Raw genomic sequence first — 14914 nt, 5'->3', positions numbered from 1 at the left:
TACTGACTGAACTAGGCAAGTGTTCTATTATTTCAGTTTTTTATGTTTGTTAAGACTTCCTTTCTAGAATTCAGTTGGTTCACTCTTCTCTATATATTAATTTCATCAAATTTGTTAATCATGTTGCTCAAATCCTCACATTTTTACTTTTTTTTTTTTTTGGTTTGCTCATTCTTTTTATAACTTTTAGCAAAAGAGTTGTGTTAAAATCTCCCATTATGATCATGGATTGATCTACTTCTCCCCTTTAGTTCTGAGAATGTTGTTTCACATATTTTGAGGCTACACAAAAATCAATAGTGATAATCTTCCAAAGAACCACTCCACTGGGCAACCCTGAGTGCTGGGTTATCCAGGAGACCTGGAAAGACCTCTGGCTGGCCTGGATCATTCATATAGCTCATTTTTGCTCTGTTACTCTTAGATGTTAGTGGCCTCCTTGTGGTTTGGTACATGCTTAACACACTCCTGCTTGGAGCCTTTGAATTTTCCATTCCCTGTCCCTAGAACACTCTTGTAGGTGTCCTCAAGGCTTGTGTCAGTGAGAGATACGAAGCACACAGAATTATACCTGGATCACAGGAGCTATTATAAGAGGAGGGAAGGAATACTATGAGTTCAAGTGTAAGGAGGGCATCATGGAGAGTCATTAAGATTCACCCAGAGAAAAACCGATTTTGAATGGGGACAGAGAACAACATATTGTAGTCAAGTAAACCAAGGCATGGAGCTGTGAACATGAGAGCTTCTCTTGAAACATCGCAGTGAGTCCAGGGCTCAGGTAGGAAAATGGTAGGTGATAGGTGAAAAGACTTATAAGTTGAATCACAAAATAAAGAGCCGTGAAGATGAGGCAAAGGATTTTGGACTCTGCATTATCCGTCCTCCTCCCAGACTCTTAACTTATTAGAATATAAGATTCCTGAGGACATACCTAGAAAGATGCTCTGCACATAACAAGCAATCCATGTTCTACATACTGGTGATTAAGCACGCAGGCCCTGGGGTGAGGTTGTCTGGGTTCGGATCTTGCCCCATTCCTTCTTTACTGTAGGTGCCTAAATGCTCTACCCCTTCTTTTCCTGATCTGTAAAAAGGGGCTGACGTACCAGGCTCACTGGGTAGGTGAGGATTAGCTGTTATATATAAAGCACTTGGTATACGTTTATCACATAACCATTAGCTGTTATTAACTTGGAAAATTCCTAATTTCTTTTCTTTAATTTTTTTTAAGTTTATTTATTTTGAGAGAGAATGTGTGTGTGTATGCACACAAGCGGGGAGGGACAGAGAGAGAGGGAGAGGAAGAATCCCAAGCACAGAGTCCAACGTGGGGGTCGATCCCACGAACTGTGAAGTCATGACCTAAGCCAAAACCCAGAGTCACTTAAACTACTGAGCCACCCAGGTGCTCCAAAAATTCCTAATGTCTGTAATAGTCTCCTTACATTCAAGATTCAAACTTCTGCCTTAAGGGAGAAATTTGTAAGTAGAGGTGGAGGAAGGAGAACTTATATCACCCAACCTAGTAACTATAGCCTGACCCCACAACATTTTTCTAATTTCTTTGTGACAAGTACCGTCTCAGTTTCCAAAGTGTTGTTCAATCAAGTGACAACATGGCAGTGACTGCTGGGATTTTTATCTGTTTCTATGACACCTAAAATTTAATAAATAAGGAAAGGATGATAAGGAGGCCTTATATTCTATGGGGCGCCTGGGTGGCGCAGTCGGTTAAGCGTCCGACTTCAGCCAGGTCACGATCTCGCGGTCCGTGAGTTCGAGCCCCGCGTCGGGCTCTGGGCTGATGGCTCAGAGCCTGGAGCCTGTTTCCGATTCTGTGTCTCCCTCTCTCTGCCCCTCCCCCGTTCATGCTCTGTCTGTCTCTCTCTGTCCCAAAAATAAATAAAAAACGTTGAAAAAAAAAATTTATATTCTGATCATTACTTTGCTTCCAAGAGCTGTTACTCCATGTAAGTGTCCCCGCAAAAGCTTAGCTATTCAAGTGATGGTTAGAAATCAGCTGGGGGGGAGCACCTGGGTGGCTCAGTTGGTTAAGCGTCCAACTTTGGCTCAGGTTGTGATCTCACGGTTCATGGGTTCGAGCCATGCATCGGACTCTCTGCTGTCAGCACCAAGCCCGCTTTGGATCCTCTGTCCCCCTCTCTCTCTGTCCTTCCCTGCTCACACATGTGCTTTCTCTCTCTCTCTCTTTCTCTCTCTCTCTGAAAAATATAAAAAAAGAAAGAAAAAATAAATCAGCTGTGTGTGATTCCACAGCAGTTGATTTTCCTGACCGATGTGTTTTACAGGCGATTAGCACAGAACAGAGTACTTGCCATCAAGGACAAGAAGTAAAGAGAATTACCTAGAGCAAGTAAAACAAAACCCGAAATGCAACATAGATACAACAGAAACGCTTTCCCATCCCTGGTTTGCCGTTCTAACTTGTCCTGAAGTGTGTACTGAAAGAACTTGATGGGATGGGCAGACAGTGCCAGCACTGAGACAACACTGTCACTGGGAAAAGTCACTTGACAAATCCTAATCTTGCCAACAGCCGCACCATTAGCGGCTCTGATGCTAAGATTAAATTAAGTCTGTGCCCCAGGAAACCATAACTATGCCAGGATACTCCTCCCACGGAGTGTTTTTCACGTTGAAGCTTAATGTTCTCAACACTCAGCTCGAGATCTGTTTTCAGTTGCTACACAAAGGATTAGTGAAAATAACTCCTTCTCATGTGATTAATGTTTCAGAAATATATCCCATCGTAGAATTCATAGAAGACCCTGACTTCCTATAGAAAGGCCTTCGAAAAACAAGGTAAAGAAAATAAAATCATAGATGTCTAAGTATAACAGACAAAATTTTGATTTTGATATTATATTCAATAATAAATCTTGGTCAATGAATGTTTATTTCAAAAGAAAAGGCATGCACAGCCACCTTCCTACTAATGGTAGGAAATTACATAGCTATTTAAATATTGAACTATTGCAAATTAAGGTGTAAATGTTGATGATGTTCAGAGATGGACACACTTTACCCTTACTCTGGTCTTAGTAATATTTTCTGTGGAGCCACCATGACAGGTCAGTCCAGTTTTTGAGGACTCAGTATTCAAATCATTGTAAAAGAAGGGGGATAATACTACTGACCTCAAGTCATTATTATGAAAATAAAGCAAAATCAAGTAAACAATACTTTTAAAAAACTGTTAACAATATAGAGCTCTTAATTAGTAATATTATGAGGAAAGAAACACAATAAATTCCAGTCTTTCCATACTATCACATAAATACATGTATGCATGCATATATGGGTATATATTTATTCTTATTCTGGTTAACCTGAAGCACAGCTGTATAGATCTACACCTAACAAAGGTATATGGGAATTTTATAATTAAAGCTAGAGGTTTTTTCTATCAACATATCAAGCACTTTCTTTGTTTTCTAAAAACCACGATAGCAATTTTTATATTTGTTATACCAGAACATAATTAGTGGTTATTCACAGGAACACGGACAGAATTATATAAAAACAACAGGTGCAAGAACTCATAGATTGTCGTTAATTGCAAAGGCTCCGAGGACTTGGAGCCAGCGTTATAAAATACCACAGAAGCAGGTGTTCTACGTCTTCTTATGGCTCGTGTAAGCGCTTAGAAATATTTGACATGGTAGATGACAGCTTGCTTAACGATGAGCCTGAACAGGACGGCTGGCAAGAGGATTAGTGGCATGTGGAGAGCTGGGGATTGGAGAAGAGAAAAGGTATGATCAGAGTCCCAACTGCGGCCAAAGTCAGTTTCTGTGTTCTGAGGACCCTCTGTCTGCTCTGGTTTCTCCCTTGGATTCCCTATGTGCTCCACCAGCTGGATTGCAGGCTATCTCCCTACTGGAGTGTCCTTCCCTAGCTCTTCTCATGATGGGCTCCTTCTAAATGTTTAGCACTCAGCTGACACTACTTCTTGGAAACTAACACCTCCCAGACCCTCTATTTCTCTGTAGCCTTTATCACCATCTACGTTATTTAATCATTTGTTTACTGTTCACGGTGTTGCTGCCCAACAGCAGGTGAGCTTTGTAAAGGGAAGAACTACATCTCCAGCGGTTTCTGGGTTATAGGAAACATAAATAAAAAAACTGATGAATCAATGAATGCATTAATCTCTGAGGCCCCCTACAGCTGTATCATTTTCTTCTTGATTACCTCTTACCTCAAATAGCATTAGTTTTGTTCTTGATTCATTTAAGTCCCCTATTCCCAATTTTTTGGGTAATAGTATGTTAAACACGGCTAGTTCTCATTAGCACATTAGCTATCAAATATGATCACCCTTTCACATAACAGAATGATTTCTGACTCCTAAATACAGAGGAAAAATTGAGGGTTGCTGGTGTGGTGTTGGGTGGGGGTATGGGTTAAATGGGCAATGGGCATTAAGGAGGGCACTTGTTGGGATGAGACTGGATGTTATATGTAAGTGATGAATCACTAAATTCTACTCCTGAGACTATAAAAAATAAAATGAAATGAAATAAAAGCAAAACAACAGCAACAACAACCCAAAAACAAAAAACAAAATGATTCTGCCTAGTTAAAATTCCTTTGTGATCTACTTCTTAGAGTATATAGGGGTGTTCATTTCTAACAGTATAGAAAATTGTAGAACCCCCAATGATAAAACACTTAGAAATGCTTAATGAGTTATACCAAACATTCTTTTAAAATTTTTTTAAATGTTTATTTTTGAGAGAGAGAGAGAGTGTGAGCGGGAAGGGGGAGAGAGAGAGGGAGACACAGAATCTGAAGCATAAAACAATAAGAATCAGGAGAAAAATAAAACTGCAAAGATGAGGGGAAAAAAGAAACACACAAATGCATTCTTTGAAATTAAAAACTCAATAGGCAGATTAGGAAGGGCTGAGAGAGCACTGTCAAACTGGAGGTATATGTGAGCATGAATCACAGAGAGATTACGAGATGAAAACTGTGAACAGAGATGAAGAGACATTGGGGATGAGATGAAATGTTACCTAACAGGAGCTCCCGAAGGAGAATATACGAAGAAATAAGTAAGAGGCAATATTGGAAGTTACGATGACTAAGAATTTTCCAAAATTTATGACACACATAAGTCATCTGATTCAGAAAGTTCATGGAAGTCCTGACTAGTATAAATAAAAGTAAATCCACTCTGAAACACACTGTAGTGAAACGGCAGAATATCAGAGACAAAGATCTTAGCAGCAAAAGTCAGAAACATGTACCCAAAATGAACAATAAATAGATTGATCGGAGAATTCTCCACAGCAATGCTCTAGTCAGAAGACCATGCAATAATATCTTCAGGTGCTGAGAGAAGATAGTCATCCAGCTAACATCCTATGCCAGACTAAACTACCATTAAATAATAATAATAATTGAGAGGTGCACCTATAACAAACCCTGATACTTCAAGAAGAACAAAATTGAACTCAGAAGGAAGGTGTGAGATGCAAAAAGGCATAATCAAAGAAACTAATAAATATTCAGATAATTCTAAATAGGCTTTGTTGGATAAAACAACATAATAATGATCGATTTGCAGTCACAAAAATAGGATGGAACTGAAATGAGATGAAAGAGATTTTGACTTAGAGTGTTCAAAAGTCTATTACTTGGGAGGTGAGACATTTGTCAACCTTAGACATCGAAAGTCACATGTGCACGATCAAATGTTAACTATCACCACCAGTAGAAATATATATTTTTCAAACACACAGCTTTCAAAGCAGTAGGTGCTGTCCAAAAGCCTGCAGTCTAGTGCAGCTGACAAAGTCTTTCACAGCACTAGAGCTGACATTCTACCTGCTCTGTGAAAGGTCCCCCCTCCAAAGAAACTTCAAAGTGCATTCCTCTCTCTTCTTGGGTGCCCTGGGCAAACCTCCTATACAGCAAGCTGTAATGTCCTGTTTCTTGAATCAGTTTCCTGTGCCGCCTTCACCATTATATCCCAGTGCCTGGCACAGAGCAGGGTTCTCATGCTTGTAGAATGAATGGATGCAACTTGCTCAAGGTCACACAACTACTACTCACTTGCAGGTAAGAATGAGAACCCAGATCTTTGTTCATCCATGCTTGTTCCTTTTGGGAAAAAAAAATTGTATCTGAAAAAATTGTTGTGTCCCATGAAAACAGTAGCTGCTTGGATTAAAGCGATAAGAAATCCCTCTGAGATCAAAAAAGCAAATGAAAACAGAAAAATTCACATCAGTAACTATTGCCAATCTTCTGTTTAAAGAAAATCCACATTTTGCAGGTTATGCTGGTGATGCAGCAGAGTGCTAGAACAGGTTTTTGGAGAGCCTGACGTTTCCAGGGAGAACTTGACCATACCTATCCCAAGGCAGGCTCTCCAGAAGCATGATCCTAGGGGACAGAAAGGATTCCCTACCCACCAGCTTGTCACTGCAGGGAATTAAAATGCCTTGAGACCCTATTGGTGATAAGTTAAAGAGGTGTAAGGTGGAAGGATTTGGAGCTAGCTGAGAATTTGCTCTTGGAAGGCTCTGCATAGAATAAACAAAGAAGAGGGATTAAAGGGAGGCAGACAGGGAGGGAAGAGAAGCAAAAGGTGAAGGAAGATACCTAATACCTATTTCACAATTTTGCTCAGGGCCAACCCTGTTCAGATTTTCAGCCTCAGCAACCCACAGGTTAAAATGGGAGGTTTCATATTTGATCTCCCTGGTCTTACAACAAAATTAAAGGGTGGGCAGGAAGTGGAAGATCTTTTGAGATTTTGGTGGGCAGTAGACAACTGCATTAGAGAGGACCCTAAAGATGTATATATCTATGTACACATATTTATATGGACAGAGAGAGAGAGAGAGAGAGACATATATAGCCATGCAGGATTTTCTCCAGCCCTTTCTTATCAGTCAAGAGCCAAGGAGGCCAGACTATTCCAAAGGCAGCTTTCCTTCAAGAGGAGGATGGTCACAGAGGCAGTAAAGGGAAGTCAGGACTGAGGGTGGCAGCCTGCACAGGAGGGAAAGTGAGGCACTGAGCATGAGAGCCATAGCTTGGGTATCTGTCTAAATTTGCAGAGACTGGAGTCCTGCTATGTCTAGGTTCGTGCCTCTGGAAAAGGGTTAAGGTTCTTAAATCCAGCCTCTTCCCTCCACCTAGACAATCCCTTCTCTCCTTAACCTGCCTCCCACGTGAAGAAACATCAGGAAGGAAACACACTCCCCAAAAAGACTAAAAGGTGTGTGTGTGTGTGTGTGTGTGTGTGTGTGTGTGTGTGTGTGTTTAATGTGTTATCGAGAATGGACAGAGGTATTTGGGCAGCAGGAATACCTAGCATGTCTGCCACACTGAAGTGACTAAGGTTAATTTTCTACTCCATCCTTCAACTTTGAGGTACCAGGTGAAGTCCTGTTTTTTCATTAATTAGTCTGACTTTTTGTAGGATTGTGGAGCTTTATCAGAAAGGGACTTCATAACTATCTCCAAGTGGGACAGAGTGGAACCCTACAAGCTCCCGAGGAGATTTTTTTCACAATTAGCATTTCAGTCAAAGCCTTAACTCTGCAAAAGGAAAGCATAATGTGGAACAAGAGCTCCCGAGGCAGCCTGTTCTGACTCTGGCTCTCTGGGGCTCTGAAGGAGCCGATTGTGATCTAGCATTGAAAACAAAACAGAGCTTTCTCTCTTGAGCTTTGCTGTTTGTGCTTGTTCAGAATGCATGGGCTAATACTTTGATCTGTGATTACTTGCTTATTTCCAAGGACTTCACTTACACACATTTGTTGGGGAAAAAAAATCTCCATTTTCTCACAAGGGGGTTGAGGTGAGAAAAATCCAATTAGTAGGTAAACATTTCATCAGACTGGGTTAGGGTATGCATTGCTACCATCGTTTGCCCATGTAAACTGCTGTTAGAAAGAAGCCCCTTGCAAAATGTTACCTGTGGAACTGCTTTAATATCTTCCTTGACAACAGACGCTTGGCATTAGTGAATCAACCACTGGGTTAATTAGAACTCAGACATGCTGCCTATTCTCAGCTCATAGAATAAACACTGTTTTCCTTTGACCTAATTACAAGATGTTCTTAAACATCATCATTTTGTGAAAGAAACTGACTACAAATTGCCTCATGAGCCACATTGTCAGGACTCAAAATGTGCCTGCAATTTGGAGAAAGTGTTTGCAATTTGCCAACAAAATGCCGTCCACAGAAGACAGCACCGTTCTCAGGCAGTGGGCCTGTTCTCTTTGCAGATGCTACGTTCTTTCCCCTATTTTCCCTCATCTTCTACATAGCCCCTATCTGGAAAAGGTCAGATTAGAATCAGCATGTCCTTTACCTTTATCAACATATTTTATGTGGTAGGTTCCACAAAGCTGCTGGCTTCAGTGATATTCTAGATTTCTTCCCCCAAGCACCAGCAATAGTTTCTATTGTCATGATTGAATTAAAAAGCCAACAAACAAAAAATTACCACACCACTACTGCTATCAACAACAGCAAAACTCAGAAACAAAGTAATTTTATTTAAGTCAGTGAGGCTTGTTTAAACACTTGGGGGTATATAATGGATCAACTGTTCCGGACCACATTGGATTGTTATTGTAGAATTGTGTTTGAGTTTTTACCCTAAGGGACTGTAATACCTGGGGCCTTACCAAACCTGATCTGCACAGGTACCCCTTTGCCATATGGGAAAACACCTGGGTATGGAAGGGAGAAAACATTCAAAAGGGCCTATGTACCCCTTTGATGGGGCTGCTGGGACACCCAATATTTAGAGTGGTAAGGACTCTGATCTTAAACACCCTTCTGGAGACATCCTCCCATGTATGACTACAGACCTTTGACCAAAGGACTGCAAGCCTCTTATAAAAAACAGAAAATGAAGGCTCAGATAACAACGTATATATAATACACAGATTATTATACTAACTGGAGTTTCGATACTATTCTGGAGAGCTTTTACAGAGTAGTAATTCCTAGTCTTTGAAGGTGTTCTGCAACTTGGCCACCACTAGAGGGCGGAGCAGACCACTTCCACACGTTTTCCCCAGCGGAAAGTTGAAAGACCAGTTCTGAAGGAAGGGCTGAATGCTGGGCAGACCTCTCTCTGCACAGAAAAGTCTCTCCACCTTTTAACTTCACCCAACATGTGCATCACCTCTGAAGGTTAGGGGCAGAGGGAAGAGCAGGCACGCACGGCATCAATTGCATTGAAATGTAGTATTTCACTGAAGAAGAGAATCTTGCCTTTGATAACTTTCATCTGTTAAAATATTTCAGCCCTTTCCATGTGCCAGAGACTGGTAGGCACTGAGAAAATAATCCAAGTAGCTCTCGCGTATTCCCTTCTACAGGCTTACAGTTTAGGGAGCAAGGCCAACACAGGTGAATTAATCAAGAGAATACAGCTTTCTAAATGCAGTACAGCTCAGAGGAGAATCTAAGCCAGATTTGGGTGTGAGTGAGCAGGTAGCATTTATTTCCCCACAGATTTAATAAGTGAATGTGCCAGAGGCTCAAGGACCAAATCAGAAGTCACTGAGGGAAGGAGAAAGACAAGGCAGAAAGAGGTTTAATCTGTGATTACTTGCTTATTTCCAAGGATCTCACTTGCACACATTTGTTGGGGAAAAAAAAAATCTCCATTTTCTCACAAGGGGGCTGAGGTGAGAAAAATCCAGTTAGTAGGTAAATATGATAAAGTGCTTTCAGTGCAACAGAATATGTAACAGGAAAAAAAAATATCCAAATGCAAAATAAGAGAGAAAAGTCAATAGCTGGTACAGAAAAACCATGGTTTTTTCAACTATGCACTTTTCTAGATTTCACAAGGTTTGGGATAAAAGCAATTTAGGAAGAAAACAATAACATGACCACACTGCACTGAAAGAAGCCATTTGAATATCATTCTTATTGTGTGCGCAGGGGTGCATCTGGGACCCCTGCAGGCCAGTCTAGGAGTCATTTTAGAACCTGTCTCCCCTTCTCCAAATGTCTAGCTAACCCACCGAATGTGCCTGAAGTGCTCATAGAGTGGTTCTCAGTCTTGGCAACACCAAGATTACTTGCGGACCTTCTAAAATGCAAATGTCGAGCCCCACAACCCCTCCCTGTTGTGATTTAATTTTAGAAAAATCTCTAGATTATTCTAATGTGAAGTCAGGGTAGAGGCATATTGAGTTATACACTGATGACATTCCACAGGGAAAACACAAAATCCCAATTAGGTTATGGGCATCTTCACTTTCTTGAGCACCAGGAATGAACTGAACCCTGTGTTAAACTTTTTGCACCTGGAATGGTTTGTAGGTAAAATATGTTATCACAAAGAAATTAACGTTACAACTAAAATGAATCAACAGAGGGTAGAAAACATTGCAAAATATTTTTACTGTTCATAAGTCTTTTTTTTTTTTATTTAGACTTTAAATTTCTAGGAGTTCCCCCCGCCCCCCGCCAGTCCAAAAGGGCATCTGAAAACTCCCCCCTTTGGTCTTTCTTTTTTTTTTAATGTTTATTTATTTTTTGAGAGAGAGAGAGAATGAGCAGGGGAGGGGCAGAGAGAGAGGTAGGGGACAGCAGATCCTAAGCAGGCTCTGCACTGACAACAGACAGCCCAATGCGGGGCTTGAACTCACGAACCATGAGATCATGACCTGAGCTGAAGTTAGCCACTGAACTGACTGAGCCACCCAGGCACCCCTCCCTCTGGTCTTTCTTACATCATCCTTTCGGGATGCTCTGGCTCCCACTCTGCCCCTCCCTGGGGCTCCCAGCTTCATCTCTGAAGAGCAGAGTGAGATGCCCCAGCCTCTGAAGCTCCTTCTCCGCTTCACTCTGGACTTTGGGTGGCAGCCCCCTCTGTGCTATCTTGTACAGTATATGTGGTGATGGTTGGCAATTTTCATCTCTTTATCTTACAGCATCTATGTGGCTGACACTGCTACCATTAGCCTGCTCTCATTATTATGCTAGCACATTCCTTAATTTTGTCATGTTGCATTGTCTTTCAAATAATTTTTCCCTATGATGGTGAATTTACATGTCAACTTGACTGGGCCATGGGAGGTCCAGATAATCTGATTAAACATTATTTCTGTGTATCTGTTGAGGGTGTTTCTAGGAGAGGAGCATTTGAACTGGTGAACGGAGTAAAGTAGGTTGCCCTCCCCAACGTGGACATCATCCAACCTACTGGGAAGATGAATAGAATGAAAAGACAGAGGGAGGTTGAATTCTCTCTGTCTGCCTGACTGAGCTAAGACATGGGTCTTCTCCTGCCCTTGGCCTGGGATTTACACCATTGGAGCTCCTGGTTCTCAGGCTCTGACTGGAATTGTAACTATCAGCTTTCCTGGGGTTCTAAGTTACAGACAGTAGATTATGGGACTTCTGAGTTTTGGTAATTGTGTAAGCCAGCTTCTTTATAATAAATCTCCAGATAAATAGATAGATAGACACATAGACAGATTACTATTGTTTCTGTTTCTCTGGAGAACCTGACTGACTAATACATTCCCCATCAGGAGGGAGTACAAGAGGACAGAGAAAGACAGAGGTGATGGTGAAGACGGGACTCTGACCCTGCCACATCCCTGACATCTTGACATCCTTTTTCCAGCATGCTGAATTGTAGGCTCACATTAAAGGGCCTGGATCCCGTAGTAGTTACTCCAAAGTAGCATATTGTACGCATCAGGATGGCCTACATTTCTTGGGCACCTTGATTCAAACGAGGGTCCAAGACAGCTGCTGTCCCTTAAAGTCGATCCTCTTCTGGAAAGAAAGCTGCATCAAGCAAGAACTCCATTACTGAGAAACTGCCCGGGGCTGAAGGTTCAGCCTTGGCAGCCTCAGCCGCAGGAGGCTAGAGGAGCCGCCGCTCTGACATCCTGCTGCCACTAGAGGGCAGAGCAGAGCAGCAGCCCCAGCTCAGACGCTGGTAGCATTTCAATATTTCAGCCACTGCAGCAGTTGATAGGTAGCTCCTAATAAAACAAGCACAGAATAAAGGATCCAGCAAGGAAGGTTCCTTTGGAATTTTACCGGGAGAAGAGTAGAAACCAAAGGTAAAAGGTAGCATTTGCTTCAAACATCTTTGAGTAAATGACACTATCTTGTAGTGAACATGACAGCTGGCTCCTTCAGAGAGAAGGAAAGAAGGGAATTTTGAGGTTATTTGGAAAGTGGTTTACCTCAGTAGCAACATGGCACACGTCCACTTCAGGGATAGAAAGCTAGCTGCCCAGGGGCTACACTGGCCTTCCTAGGTCTATTCAAACACTTCCAATAATTCCCCACTTGCAGTGATTTCATGCAGCCAACTCAAAGGGAACCGTGGAGACCTAGGTTTGTGTCACATGACAACTAGCCCAAGAAACCACCTTCACGTGGACCACAGTGGCTCCAATAGAGACAGAGCAACATTCAACCCTCATCATTTCATCTCGGATGGAAACAGAGTACTTCCAAGGAAGACTTTTAGCGATCACATATTTTATGTTCATATTTTGTAATGCCAGTACTTCTCACAGCCTTTATTGAACGTTTTCCCCCCGAGCATGGAGCACTGTAAGAGAGATTCAAAGCAAGAAAAAGTGAGTTCTAACTCTCAACGACTTTACATCGTGTCCTGGAGAAGCTGGAAAGTGTTTCAGTCAGGGTCCCAGCAGGAAACAGGTAGCATGCCCAAGTCCCAGGAGGGTTTATTTACTAATGTGTGGGAAAGGTGCAGGGGCACACGAGAGAGAGCGCCAAAAGTAAAGCAGAGCATTAGCAGCAGAGTGGTTACTACCTTCAAATCCAGGGCAAAGGGAGGGAGTGGTAATGGGGATGCTAATGGAGAGAGCCACCTTGTAAACAGCGATGTTAGGATGCAGCCAGTGTCAGGTGATGGCACAGGGAGCTTCGGGGAATGGCAGTGCTCCCTCCCTCCAAGTTCCTTTTGGGGTCCCTATTGGCTGACTTAAATGGGGCTCTCTCATCCAAATATTTACCTTACAGGGCCCCCTGTCTTCCCCGTGGCTTGGATCTCAAGATGCTATTAAAATCAAATTTCTAGGTCCCCAGATTGTAGCTACACTTGCAGTGAGCACAGCAAAATGAATAGAGAAATTGCATCACTATGTCATGCATCTGAAACTAATGTAACATTATGTGTCAATTATTCTCAGACAGAAACATTTTGGGTGAGCGGGGGCACCTGGGTGGCTCAGTCAGTTAAGTGTCCCACTTCAACTCAGATCATTATCTTGCGGGTTCGTGAGGTTGCACCCCATAGGCTCATTGCTGTCAGTGCACAGAGCCCACTTTGGATCCTGTCTCCCTCTCTGCCCCTCCCCCCTGCTTGCACTCTCTCAAAAATAAATGAACATTTTTAAAAAACTTAGAAAAAAAAATTCTAGGTCCCACTAGGTGGAGAAATGTCCGTACAGCAGCCAGTGGCTCCGGTGCTTAATTTCTTTTCTGTATTTGTGCTATATATGTACGTGTGTTATACATGCATCACCTTTGAGGATTTTCTTTATTCCTTTGTCAGTTTTAACTGTCCATTTTTAAAGGTCTTTTACAAATTCCTTATCTAGCATTAATAGTTAGGTTAAGCAGAGATGTTTTTAGAGTATTTTTTTTTTCTGCAGTATTCCCAGAAACTCTCAAGTCTGAAATAAGAGATATATGAGAGTACCTTTTTTTAATTTTTAAACTTTGCGCTAGATACTGGCTAAACACTACATGAATTATTTTATGCAACCCTTAAAACAATCCTGTGACCAAGGGGTGATCAATTCCACGCTTTATGGAGATGGAATATGAGAGATCAAATAAGCTGCCCAGAATGACATAGTTATTCATTGGTGAAGCCAGTTTGTCTGATGGCCAAGTTCACACTTTTATTCACAATCAACACAGCCACGGTGACTTCTGTCTTAAAGGTTTGGAGACGATCCAGTGAATGTTATCTGATCTCATCATCCCCTAACTAATCACCCAAGTTTTTGTTTGTTTGTTTGTTTTGTTTTTTTAACCAAAGTCAAACTTAAAACGTATCAGTCAGAGTTCAGGCAGGAAAACAGAGCCATGTCAAGTCTTACAGAGATGTAAGTTTAATATTCAAAGTGGAGCTTACAGAATGTCAGAGGTGCTGGGAGCTGAGGAAGGTCTGCATGGAGAAGTGGCACAGCCGAGAAACAGTCACTAACAGACACAGCAGCACCAGGTCCTGCCTGAGTCTAAGCCTGTGGGAGTGTGTGGCAAGCTGTGTGTGGGCCACCGAGGTGGGACCTGCAAGGGACAGCTGCCAGAGAGGTCTGTGGAAGCTTCTTCCACCGAGGATACTCCCACCTCTGTGGGCCTCAGCCAAGGGCTGGCTGCTGTGGGCTGGTCAGACCTGCAGGTGGAAGGACAAGCTGGACGAGGAGCAGAGGACAGCCAGGACAAGGTGGCCCCTGGTCAGGAACAGTGCCTCCGAGGGTAACGGCCTCTTGCCCGCATCGGCTTCCAGTTCCTCTCCTGGCAACTCCAGCCTGGATCCATGGAGAGAAGAGAATCCTGAGAAACAGCCCCTAGCCTGAGGAGAGAAGTGCCAGTTTTCCTGCTGACGACTTTTTAGCGTCACCAGATGGCTCCAGACGTGGGGGGACCCGTCGAACCCGCGCCCCACCCCCAAGCCCAGGCCGCGGCCTCCTGGTCTCCGTGACCTCCCGGGCCCCAGCCACATCTCTGGGGATGCCCGTTTTTAACCTTTCACCCATTGGGACTCAAAACTGTGAGACGCGTTCCCCAAACTGTGACCCCAGACCTTGACCCTGCCACACAGAAACCCCTGACCCCAGGCTGTGACTTCCGACCCCTAAAAATGGTTAGCCGGCCCCAGACTGTGACC

The 14914-nt window shown here is 42.7% G+C and overlaps 1 protein-coding gene across 5 annotated transcripts in view; it reads left to right on the top strand.

The window, feature by feature from the left end:
• The first annotated feature begins 2783 nt into the window (after positions 1-2783).
• The window catches only part of KLHL31 (kelch like family member 31), a 196554-nt gene continuing 184423 nt past the window's right edge, over positions 2784-14914 (top strand). For all 5 annotated transcript variants that reach the window (XM_042939071.1, XM_042939070.1, XM_042939069.1 and 2 more), the window contains exon 1: positions 2784-2826. The gene's annotated coding sequence lies outside the window, so the exon portion shown is untranslated. The remainder of the gene's footprint in view (positions 2827-14914) is intronic.

Source organism: Panthera leo, chromosome B2, assembly GCF_018350215.1.
Source record: "Panthera leo isolate Ple1 chromosome B2, P.leo_Ple1_pat1.1, whole genome shotgun sequence".
In the NCBI taxonomy this organism is placed as follows: Eukaryota; Metazoa; Chordata; class Mammalia; order Carnivora; family Felidae; genus Panthera; species Panthera leo.
This window is presented reverse-complemented; position numbering and strand designations above follow the sequence as displayed.